The sequence below is a fragment of the Hevea brasiliensis genome, chromosome 5, assembly GCF_030052815.1.
Source record: "Hevea brasiliensis isolate MT/VB/25A 57/8 chromosome 5, ASM3005281v1, whole genome shotgun sequence".
Lineage (NCBI taxonomy): Eukaryota > Viridiplantae > Streptophyta > Magnoliopsida > Malpighiales > Euphorbiaceae > Hevea > Hevea brasiliensis.
Window position 1 is genome coordinate 103940583 of NC_079497.1, and position 13379 is coordinate 103953961.

Sequence of the window (13379 nt, forward strand, 5' to 3'; positions counted from 1 at the left end):
ATTTTTATAAAATTTGCGAAAAGTCGAATTAACTGAAACGTTGACTTATGACATAAATTAAACTTAAAGACTTTTTAGTAATGATTTAACATCACTTTTCACTTTAAAATGAATTGAATTTGGTTTAAAATCCCTTGTAATATATTTAATGGGTTATCGGTAGGCGAAATTTGATAATTCATTAAGTATATTACGGGATCATGTTATACTTTACGGAGGGATAATGTATGACAAAAGAGAAATTAAGAAATTAAATAATAATTAGTATAAATGAGAATATTTATGGAAGATGATACGTGATATATGACAAACTTTTCAAGGATGGTGTTATGTGTCATTTTCTTGGAATACTTCCTTGCTCTTTATATACATAGATTAGCATAATGTCCCTATTATACATGGGTAATTTATAATTTTTTTAATTTAATTATTAATTTCATTTTTAATAAGATAAATTATTATTATTAAATTAATTTTAAATTAAAAATTTTCTTTTATTTAATGTAATTTGAATAAATTTTTACTTATTATAATAATAAATTTTTAATTAATTTATGATATAATTAATTAAAATACTTATCTAATTCTTTTTATATATATATCAATAGTAGTTTTCATGATTATTTCATTTAAAATGTAGTAAAAATACTTTATTCAAAAAATAATTTAAATGTTATGAAATTTTTATATTTTATCTCATAATTTATATAAATTAATATTTATTTTTTATAAATTATAGAAAACACATAAAACTAATGAGAAAATAATATTATTTTGAAAATATATAAATATAATATTTTTTATTATTAATATAATAAAAAAAATGAAATTGCTAATAATGAATTGTGTTATTTAATCTTAATAATAATGAAAATATATAACATTATTATTAATTAAAAATAATATTATATTATATTATTTTTTAAAAATACCATATCTGAGTGCAAATTCTTTTTATTAATCTTATATATTTTTTATAAAATAATTCTTTCATAAAAATGATTATCACTTTACATAAATTTATCTCATAAAATAAATACATTATATAAAAATTAAAATTTTAAAATATGGTTATTTTCTATTAATATAATAAATATTAAAAATTTATACTATTTTTCGAAAAATAAATTCTATAATTTTAATATTGTAACTTTAATTATTTTTAATCATCTTTGTTTATAGCTAAATTCTCTATATAATCATATTTGCAATTTATCTTTAAAATTCTACTTCTATATAAAAATACAGTTGAGAGATAATTTATGCATAAAAATATAGATATTTAATTAAAATTTAAAAATAATTATGTTAACAATTAATGATAATAAAATATGAATAATCAAAATATTAGTTATTATTGCATGTAATATATAATTATAGCGAAATAAAATATTGAAAAGATTAAGAAATATTAAATAGGCAATTTATAAAAAAAATTAATAATTAAATAAATATTAATTAAATAAATTTTAAGAATGATAACTAACTTTTAAAAGAAATAATAAAAAATAGTGCAAATGGAAAAAGGATTTAAGAGCATTTAGGTGAAATAAAAATACTTAATAAGAAAAAAGTGTTTAATGTGTATTAAATACCTTATATAATATGCTATGTATAGTCAAACAAATGAAAATTATTTAAATAAAAATTAATTTATAATTAAATATTATTTAATTAAAAAATGGTAACAAACATTCAAATTTAATTTTTATAATAGTAAAATATTTCCTATTTATTTTACTGTTTCAATTAAATCGTCATAAGTTAGCTATAATAATAATAATAATAATAATTAATCTTCATTAAGTGAAATAAAAAGAATATTAAATTATTAATATAAAAAATAATATATACTAATTATATTAAATCTCTAGATTTTATTTTTAAAACATTTTATATAATATATATTTTTTGTCTCTCAAAATTTTTAATAAAAAATTCATAAATAATAATAAAAAATATAATAATATTATAAAAATATTTATTAGAAATATAAAATAATTTAAGGTTGATTAAATTATAGGATAGTTGACTATGAGATCACAAATTAATGATCAATTTTCTTTAAACTAATGAACATCAATTACTTATTATTATTATTATTATTATTATTATTATTATTATTATTAAGGATAACATACGGTAAATAATATTTTTACATAAATAAATTTTTTAAAAAATAATATAAATAATTATTAAATATTACATTTAATCATAAAAATTTCTTAATTTTTTAAAAATTAAAATTTAAAGAAAATAATAATTTAAATCATAAATGTTAAGATAGTATTGTAAATAATAATGATAATCAAAAGAGAAATAAAAAAATAAATAATAATTAGTATTTATAAAATAATATAAATAATTTTTAAATATTGCATTTAATTATAAAAGTCTTAATCTTTTTAAAATTAAATTAAAAAGAATAATTTAAATAATAAATGTTAAGTTAATATTATAAATAATAATGATAATCAAAAGAAAAATTAAAAAAACTAAATAATAACTAATATAATTGATAGTATTTATGAAAAATGATATGTGATAAACATTTATAAAAAAGTATCACGTATCATTTATTTGGTAATATCTCTTTACTTTATATAGATTGATATTAATATAATTTTTTCATTATATTTATTTCGATTTTTGAATTTTTTTCTATATAGATATAATATTGATATAATATAAACAGACATTGCTCTTAGAAGATCTCACTTCGGCCTTTTCACTTCACCTCTGATTCTCTCTAAAAAAGAGGAAATTCAAAATATAATTCTATTTTTTTAGTTGTTTAGAATGATTAAATCCTATTAGATTTTTTTTAATCTTTAATTATTATTTTAATTTTAATTTTAGATTTTTTTTTATTTTAATTTTATATTTTATATTTTATATTTATATTCTATATCAAATAATATTGTTATTTATATTAAATATTATTATTTACTATGTAAATTGTTCTATTATATAGAATTTAGAAATTTATATATTATATTATATTATTATATTTTATTATTATTTTATTTATTTTTAATTTTCTTAGGGCTATACGAACAGTAAACCTTCTAGGTAAAACATATTAAACTGATTTTGGTCAAAATGATTGGAACATTAAGACATTTTGTAATTAAATGTAACATTTAATAATTATTTATATTATTTTATAAATATTAATTATTATTTAATTTTTTATATCTCTTTTGATTATCATTATTGTTTATAATACTACCTTAATATTTATGATTTAAATTATTTTTTTAATTTGATTTTTAAAAAATTAAGACTTTTTATAATTAAATTTAGTATTTAAAAATTATTTATATTATTTTTTTATAAATTTATTTATACAAAAATATTATTTACTACTTGTTACCCTTAATAATAATAATAATAATAATAATTATTATTATTATTATAATAAAAGGTCATTTTACCTCTTCTCATTAAGTATTTTTATTTTACCTAAATGCTATTAAACCTTTTTTGAATTTGCACTATTTTTTTTTATTTCTTTCAAAAATTAGTTATCATTTTCAAATTATATTTATTTAAATATATTTAATTAATATTTATTTAATATTTCTTAAATTTTTGAATATTTTATTTTATTATAATTATACATTGAATGCAATGATAACTAATATTTTGATTATTCATATTTTCTTATCATTAATTTTCAATAGAATTATTTTTAAATTTTTATTAAATATCTATATTTTTATGCTCAAATTATCTCTCAACTATATTTTCATATAAAAGTAAAATTTTAAAGACAAATTACAAATATAATTGCATCAAAAATTTAACTACAAATAAAGATGATTAAAAATAATTAAAGTTACAGTATTAAAATTATGAAATCTGTTTTTTAAAAAATAGTATATATTTTTAGTATTTATTATATTAATAGAAAATGATAATATTTTTAAATTCTAATTTTTATGAAATGTATTTATTGTATATTATAAATTTATATAAAGTGATAACTATTTTTATCATTGAATTATTTTATTAAAAATAAGTCAGATTAATAAAAAAAAATTTACACTAAAATATAGTATTTTTGAAAAATAATATAATAGAATGTTATTTTTAATGAATAATAATGTTATATGTTTTTATTATTATTAAAATTAATTAATTAATTCAATTCATTATTAGTAATTTAATTTTTTTTTATTATATTAATAATAAAAAATATTATATTTATATATTTTTAAAATAATATTATTTTCTAATTAATTTAATGTATTTTCTGTAATTTATAAAAATAAATATTAATTTACATAAATTATGAGATAGAATATAAAAATTTCATAAAATTTAAATTATTTTTAGAATAATATATTTTTATTATATTTTAAACGAAATAATGATGAAAACTACTATTAATATATGTATAAAAAGAATTAAATAGATATTTTAATTAATTTTATTATAAATTAATTAAAAATTTATTATTATAAAAAGTAAAAATTTATTCAAATTAAATTAAATAAAAGAGAAATTTTAATTTAAAATTAATTCAATAATAATAAGTTAACTTATTTATAATGTAATTAAATATTAAATTAAAATGTAAAAATTATAAAATACTCATGGGGCATTATGCCAATATATATATATATATCAAGCACTCTTCTCTCACTAAATATTTTCTTTTCTTTCAAAAGTTAGTAGTTGTCATTTCTCAAAATTTATTTATTTAAATATGTTTAATTAATATTTATTTAATTATTAATTCTTTTGTAAATTTCTTATTTAATATTTCTTAAACTTTTGAATATTTATTTCATTATTATTACATATTGAATGTAATTACAACTAATATTTTAATTATTCATATTTTATTATCATTAAATTACAATAGAATTATTTTTCAATTTTAATTAAATATCTGTATTTTTATGCATAAATTATATCACAATTGTATTTTTATATAAAAGTAAAATTTCAAAGATAAATTATAAATATGATTGTATAAAAAATTTAGCTACAAATAAATATAATTAAAAAGTTACAATATTAAAATTATATAATCTATATTTTGAAAAATAATATATATTTTTAATATTTATTATATTAATAGAAAATGAAGACATTTTAAAATTTTAATTTTTATGAAATGTATTTATTTTATATTTTAAATTTATGTAAAGTGATAACCACTTTTGTCAAATAATTATTTTATAAAAAATATATCAGATTAATAAAAAAATTTACACTTAGATACAATATTTTTTAAAAATAATATAATAGAATGTTATTTTTAATTAATAATAATGTTATATTTTTTTATTATTAAAATTAAATAATTTAATTCATTATTAGTAATTTAATATTTTTTTATTATATTTATAATAAAAAATATTATATTTATATATTTTTTAAATAATATTATTTTTCATTAATTTAATGTATTTTATGTAATTTATAAAAAATCGATTTACATAAATTATGAGATAAAATATAAAAATTTAATGAAATTTAAATTATTTTTTGAATAAAGTATTTTTATTACATTTTTAAAGAAATAATCATGAAAACTACTATTAATATATATATAAAAAGAATTAAATAAGTATTTTAATTAATTATGTTAGAAATTAATTAAAAATTTATTATTATAATAGATAAAAATTTATTCAAATTAAATTAAATAATAAAGAAATTTTAATTTAAAATTAATTTAATAATAATAATTTATCATATTTAGAATGCAAGTACAAATTAAATTAAAAAATAAAAATTATAAGTTACCTATGCATGGTATGAACATTATGCTAATATATATATATAAATCAGAGTGATATTCTCAAAAAAATGTCAAGTGGCATTTTCCTTGAAAAATTTGCCACGTGCCACATTCCATTAATAACTCATTTTTATACTCTTTTATGATAATAATTATTTAATTATTTTTTATTTCTTTTTTAATTGTTAATATTATTTATGATTCTACTTTAATATTTATTATTTAAATTATTAATTTTTTAAAATTTGATTTTTCAAAATTACAACTTATTGTGATAAAATGTAATATTTAAAAATTATTTATATTATTTTTTTATAAATTCATTTATGTAAAAATATTATTTACCACATATCACCATCTATAATAATAATAATAATAATAATAATAATAATAATAATAATAATAATAATAATAATAATAATAATAATAGCAGCAGCAACAACAACAATAATAACAACAACAATAACAATAATAAAAGGTCAGTGATCGCCATTAATTTAACGAAAATTAATCATTAATTTGTGATCTCATAATTAGGAGTATGTATTATTCAATTATAATCGAATAACCAAACTGAACCAATGAAATTCGATTATTTTGATAAGAGTAAATTCGGTTTTGTTTGGTTTTTTATTAGTAATAATAAAAATTATCGATTTTCAGTTATCAGTTTAATTATCTTTGTTGGTAACCGAACTAACAAAAAAAATCAAATTTCAATTAATTAATATATTAATTATAATTTTATTAATATTATATTATTTATAATTATTATTTATATGATTTTATACTAATATTTAACTTTGAATTCGTATTTTTCATTCATCTATTATTATGAGATTTATTATTTTCATCTATTATTAATAGTGTAGTTTAGCAAAAATAATTTTGAAAAATAGTTTAAATTTGGAAAAAAAATACATGAACCTATGTAAATTAGGCAAATTAATGTTTCATATTATTAATTTAACAACAAATCTAACATAAAACAAATTGCTTCGCGGTTTAAGTCCATCCAGCTGCCTATCTCGATTCGGGAAACTAACAATGCAAGTGCTTTGGCCATGTTACTCATTCAAACTAAATTGTAAAGTTAAAGTTTTTAGATTTGTTTCATGTTTATTTTCAAGACTAATAAGCTAGAAGTTTACCATGGTCTCCATGACCATTCAAACTGTTAAGTGGGTGCAATAATTTTCTAATTTTATAGCATATTCTTGTTTTTAATGATTACAGGATAGTTTCATTGCTAGTTTTGCCCTTGGTTGGCTCATCGCTTTGGTGCTGCCCTTGCCTCCTATCCCATTGATACTGTTCCTAGAAGAATGATGAAGACCTCTGGTGAAGCTATCAAGTACAAGAGCTCTCTTGATGCCTTCTCTCAGATTTTGAAGAATGAGAGTGCTAAGTCACTCTTCAAGGGTATGGGAGCAAACATTCTCTGAACCATTGCCAGTGCTGGTGTGCTTGCCGGTTATGACAAATTGCAGCTGATCGTCTTTGGCAAGAAGTATCGATCTGGCAGTGTTAAGCTGTCCCTTTAGCTTTAGATGATTAACTAAGAAGCTTCAATTTCAGTTGAATTTAGCGTAAAAATTAAAATTTGTGAGTATTTTAAATAAAAAAAAATATTTCTTTATTTATTGGCTAAAATTTTTAATTTTTTAATTTAAACTAAAAAATTAAAAAGCTAAATTTCTTAATTTTCTTTATTTTTAGACTAAATTAAATTTAAATTAAAACTTTTATATTAATTTAGATAAAAAAATTAAATTGGGGCTAGATTGAACTTTTTTAATAAGTATAGGTATAAAATTGAGCTTTAAGCCAAATAAAACTATGTAAATTCATTTGACATCATAAATTTTCCTTACTTTTTTATTGATTTTCAATTTGTTTTCACTATTTTAAAATTTAAACAAATGAATAAACTGGAGATAGTTTCCTTTCCTCTTTTTATTTTTTATTTTTTTATTCTTTTGATCTGTTGCAATTTTTTTATTAAATTTTAAATTAAAATTTCAATTATAAAGATTTACTTAAAATTAATTCAATTTGATCACTGCTCATTTAGAAATTTATAATTTTTTATATCTGAAATTAAATTTATGCAGCTTTCTAACCACATCTGTTATACTTTAATATTATGCCTTAATTATTGTATGTTTATTTGAAATTTTAACTTATTTACACTACTAATAATTTCTAAAATCAAAATTCAAAATATTTCATTAAAATTTTATTATGAAAGAATCCGTCGATTGCAGGTTGCTACCAAATCAGAAGGTCTCCCCTATTTATTTATTTTCAGAAAATATTTTTTCAATATTAGATAATAGAAATTTTTTTAAAAAATGATAGATCAATCCCTTCAGAAATTCCAAACTTTTAAATCTGAAAAATGTCCGATTGATAAAAATTAGTCAAAATTAAAATTATATATATCATAAAATTTTTAATGTAAAGATAATCTGATTATGATATAAGGAGGGGCTTGCAACTAATTTTAAATAATTTTTATTTAAATAAGTGATAGTGTATATAAATATATTATTTAATTTCATTGCGTTGTTGAATTGGTTTTCAGGTCTTGTCCAACACCACTGATTCTATCTATGAAAGAATTGGCACCAATTCCATCTAAATTGCTATATGATATTGCTCGTCCAAAATCATAGTCAAATAAGTCAAATTTATGTTCAATGTAACAGTTGAATAGTTAGAATCACTTCCGGCATGGTAGTCAAAAAGTTAGACGATATTGAAATGGTCAACTAGAACAAAAAAGTTGAACAAAAAGAAGACCGAACAAACCTTTGTTCACCCAACAAGGCGAACAAAGATCATACCAAGCAACAACTATGTCAAGCAAAGCTTGGATCTCACGGACCAAGCAATAATCATGCCAATAATCAAGTAAAAATGGATTTCATGGAGACAATATAAAAAATTTAGCTAAAATAATTCTCATAAATACAGTAATGACTGTTTCTCTTAAAAGCCTATAAATACCAACCTTTGACTTGAACGTCCGAGTGACCTGTCAGTAGACCATCCACTTCATCTTTTTTCCTATTGCAGATTTACGTGACACCAGGACTAGAACCAAAATTCCTCCGATAGCATCACTATCTCCTCTTCTTCTTCTTCTTCAAAATTCCTCCGATAGCATCACTATCTCCTCCTCTTCCAGGTGTACCTTCCCCCTCCTCATTCCCCCTCCTCCCTTGTCATTCTTCTTCCTCCTCTTCTTCTTCTTCTCCTCTCCAGGTGTACCTTCCCACTCCTCCCTTGTCATTCTTCTTCTTCTTCTTCTTCTTCTCCTCTTCAAGGTGTATCTTCCCCCTCCTCCCTTGTCATTCATCTTCTTCTTCTCCTCTTCCAAGTGTACTTCCCCATCCGCCCTTGTCATTTGAAAAAAAATTTGATGATCAAGAAAACAGAGGATCTAGAATTTCTATCAAATTTGAATATTTTTATCAGAAAATAAAAATTATAGATAATAATATGGATTCAATTGTGGGATTAGATGGTGGAACAGGAATAAATCAATTAAACCGAATTAAATTAATTTAAAGAATAAATTCATGATATTTTTGTATAAATAGTTGATCAATGGTGGCATGTCTTACCATATACTGTCATAATTATATTTTATTATATAATAAATAATATATAAGCTTTATGAGCTCGAATTTTTAAGTCATGTCTTGCAAGAAATTTTAATATATTCTAATTATTAAAAAATATTTTAAACTTTTAAGTATTGTACTAATGTAATTATTCATATCTTGTTGTCGCTTATCAACATTTTTTTTTATTATGTAATTAACTCTAATTGAAATTCAAACTTAAAACCTCCCGGTTTTAAAGATTTAAATTTGATAAAATTTAATTTTGCTCCATTTATTTCTAATGAATTTAATGCAAGCTTCTAAAATATATTGGATTAAATTACTAGTGACCATAAATTTAAAGTGAATGATTTAACAATTTAAAATAACATAACTTAATTATTTTCAAAGGATAACAACATTACTATCATTTTTATTGTTATGAACTCTCACTGATATTTTCTTGTACATGAACAAGTTAAATATCAAAAAGCCCATAGTTTTACCTTTCTTTGATTTGATGTCCAGTTAAAAAAAAAATAAAAAGGACAATCTGGAGTTCCTTGTCATGTGCGTTATTGGTGCTGATTAGTGATTGTTTCTCTCCCAGTCCACACAAGGCAAGTTAATCATGTTGTCCTGTAAGGCTAGCGCATCTTATTCTCTTGTATAAAAAAGGATAAAGTTTCCTCCAATGTTAATGCTTGCTATTTAGAAATAATCAGTATTGGAGTCTTATTTCTTTATGATTAGGATTTTTTTTTTCCACTTAGCGTAGTTTTGTTTATTTTTTTTTTCAATATTTGAATGAGTTATTTGATAATTTAAAATACAACATAGATCATTCATTTTTTTTTATTGGAGACTCAAATATAGGTAATAATTTTCTATCAATGGAACTTCATAGTGCGGCTTGTTTATTGACATTTATGGTTTAATATTTTTTGTAGGCTAACGAGGGAACAAGATTTCGAAAAGCCAATATTATAGAAGATTTCTTTGATCGTCCAATGTAAAAAAGGATCAATTACTATACAGAAGGTTATTATACTCTATTTAGATCATCTCTGAACAGAATATTTTAGTTATCTATTTATATTTTTTTCTCTTATCAAAACATTCTCGTTGTATTATTTTTACTTGTGAATAGCCAAATTTTATTAAAAAAAAAAAATCAATGCTTGCTACTCTGTTTTACTTTTAGTTACACTCAACTAAATTTTAGGAATCAATATTTTTAATTTTGAGTAATTAAAAAAAATTGTAATTATTCTTTAAATCAAGAAAAAGATTATTTAAATTAAACCATTTGAATAAAACTAATTGAGCTAGTAATCAATTTAACGAGTGTAGGGGAACTATAGTTTGATTTTGAGTTGAAATTAACATGAACCATTTATATTTTGTAAATAAAGTACAATTTAGATGATGGGTGTCGAATCCACCAGAAATTAAATTAACTGAAATTACCAACTATGAAATATTTTCTATAGCAAATGGTAAATTCAAGTCGAACACTAGAGACTGAATTATTAAATTTCGTGCACTTGTGTAATGAAAACGGAATAGACAAAGATTGGGGGGGTTTTGTAACACAAAATTAGAAGAAAGCTGAAATTCAAGAACTAAATATGAAAATCTCAATTTAAACAAACTTCAGTCCAAGGTAATTCTCATTCCAATGCATTGATTTGATTATAGACAAAAGAAATACAATTATCTCTTATTGAATACTTAACGTAAATTTACCAAACAGCGAGGTAAACCCCTGACTTCCCTATACTCATCAATTCGAGCCCAGCACTCTTATTGACTCTAATTATTAACTGAGTTGGTATTAAGCAATCCTCATCAAATTAATAACTGCTTTAAGAAAAGGAAGTAGTTAGCTGAACAACAATTTATGAAGCACAAATCATTTAATCCACCCTATTATTTCCTTAGGTTATTATCAAAAACTGAGATCATAATCAATAAAACTTAATTGCTACTTATGTTCAATCTTACACAACAATTACGGATTATGAAGATGAACTAGCAATCGCCAGAACCTCGGCTCCTTTAACCTATTTGCATTTCATTTCTTTGATTTCTCTTTAATTTTACTTAACCTTTGCTTAGTTTATTTATGGCTCCTCACTCTAGTTTAAGTAGGGTTTCAGATATTCTGGCTGTCCGAACAAATATTAGTCACTGGAACAGTAGAATGTACGAATTACCTAAAGTGAGGGCATTACAGGATCTTTCCGAAGAAGTTTACATGCAACCTCCACCTGGTTATAATCATCCTCCTGGTAAGGTCTGCCATCTTCACAAGGCTTTGTATGGTCTTAAACAGGCCCCTAAAGCATGGTTTGCAAAATTTAGCTCCATAATCAGCAAATTGGGTTTCTCTTCCACCTCTTTTGACACTGCTCTCTTTGTTCAAAAAACTGATAAGGGCTACACTCTCTTATTGTTATATGTGGATGATATGATAATCACTGGAGTTGATTTGCAAGGAATTGAAGAAGTGAAAAAGTTTCTTGGTACTCAGTTTGAAATGAAAGATCTTGGTCATTTGAGTTATTTTCTTGGGTTAGAAGTCTCTTCTGATGATACAGGCTATTATTTATCTCAGGCAAAATATGCCACTGATCTTCTATGTCTAGCAGGTTTGACAGATAATAAAACTACTAATACTCCATTTGAGGCAAATGTCAAACTTTCACCTACTGATGGAGCCATTTTGGATGATCTAAACCTTTATAGGCAGTTAGTTGGGAGTTTTATCTATCTCACTGCCACTCGTCCAGACATAGCATATGCTGTTCATTTTGTTAGCTAGTTCATGGCTGCTCCTCGCACTTCTCACTTTATTGCTGTTCTTTGTATCCTTCTATACATCAAAAGCACTTTGTTCCATGGTCTTCATTTCTCTGCTCAGTCATCTCTTAAACTGAAAGTATATTCTTGTGCTGACTGGGCTGGTGACCCTACTGATAGACGATCTGCCACTGGTTATTGTTTCTTTCTCGGAGATTCACTTATCTCTTGGCATAGTAAGAAGCAAACAGTAGTTTCTCGCTCTAGTATGGAGGAAGAGTACAGGGCACTAGTTGTCACTACTTCTGAACTTCTTTGGTTAAGATGCCTATTACAAGATATAGGTGTCTCTCAATCTGACGCTGCTACAAACATCTATTGTGACAATCAAAGTGCCATCCAAATTGCCCACAATGATGTATTTCATGAACGTACAAAGCACATTGAGATTGATTGCCATTTCATTCATCATCATCTTGTTAGAGGCACTCTTCGTCTCATTTCGGATTCTTCTGCTGATCAGATAGCTGATATCTTCACCAAAGCTCATACACCTGGGCGATTTCATGACTTATCTTGCAAATTCAAGTTAGCAAATACTTTGCCTACTTGAGTTTGAAGGGGAAATTTTAGAATATAGTTGTTATTGACCCAAACTTATAGGCCTTAATTTAGGATTTATTCTAGGCCTTATTTTTTGCTATCAACTTTCTTACTATACCTAGCCCTCTTATTCTTGTATATATAGATCTCTGCTGTAACTCATTGGAACACATAAATATATAATACAAATATACCTTCTTTCATTTTATTTATCATTTTATTTATCATGCCGGATGCCCAAACTCACCTTGATGACGTAACAACATAAGTGCTGGTTGGCCCAGGATTGCTTGCATCCCTGATGTCTTTACTAAAGATGACTTTTTGGATTGGAATTTATCATGAAGCATTTTTCAAATGAGATAACTACTTGTGCAAGTTAAGACCTCTGTCCATCCCATTCATCTGTGAGTTGTTAAGGCCTTATCATGTTCTTTTTGTTCTCTTTCAAGACCACTTTTACTGCATTGAATGCTTTGGTGATTCAAAAAATTGATTTTCTTCAAATTCATTGGTTTCTATATTATAAGTAGGCAAAAAAGTTCAATAGTATATATGCACTTGTCACAAGCATGATTCATTTTCTTTGTCATTTGTTT

At 21.8% G+C, this 13379-nt stretch overlaps 1 pseudogene; it reads left to right on the plus strand.

Moving 5' to 3' along the window:
- The first annotated feature begins 11632 nt into the window (after window positions 1-11632).
- On the plus strand, window positions 11633-12790 carry LOC110652423 (uncharacterized mitochondrial protein AtMg00810-like; annotated as a pseudogene).
- The last annotated feature ends 589 nt before the right edge of the window (window positions 12791-13379 follow it).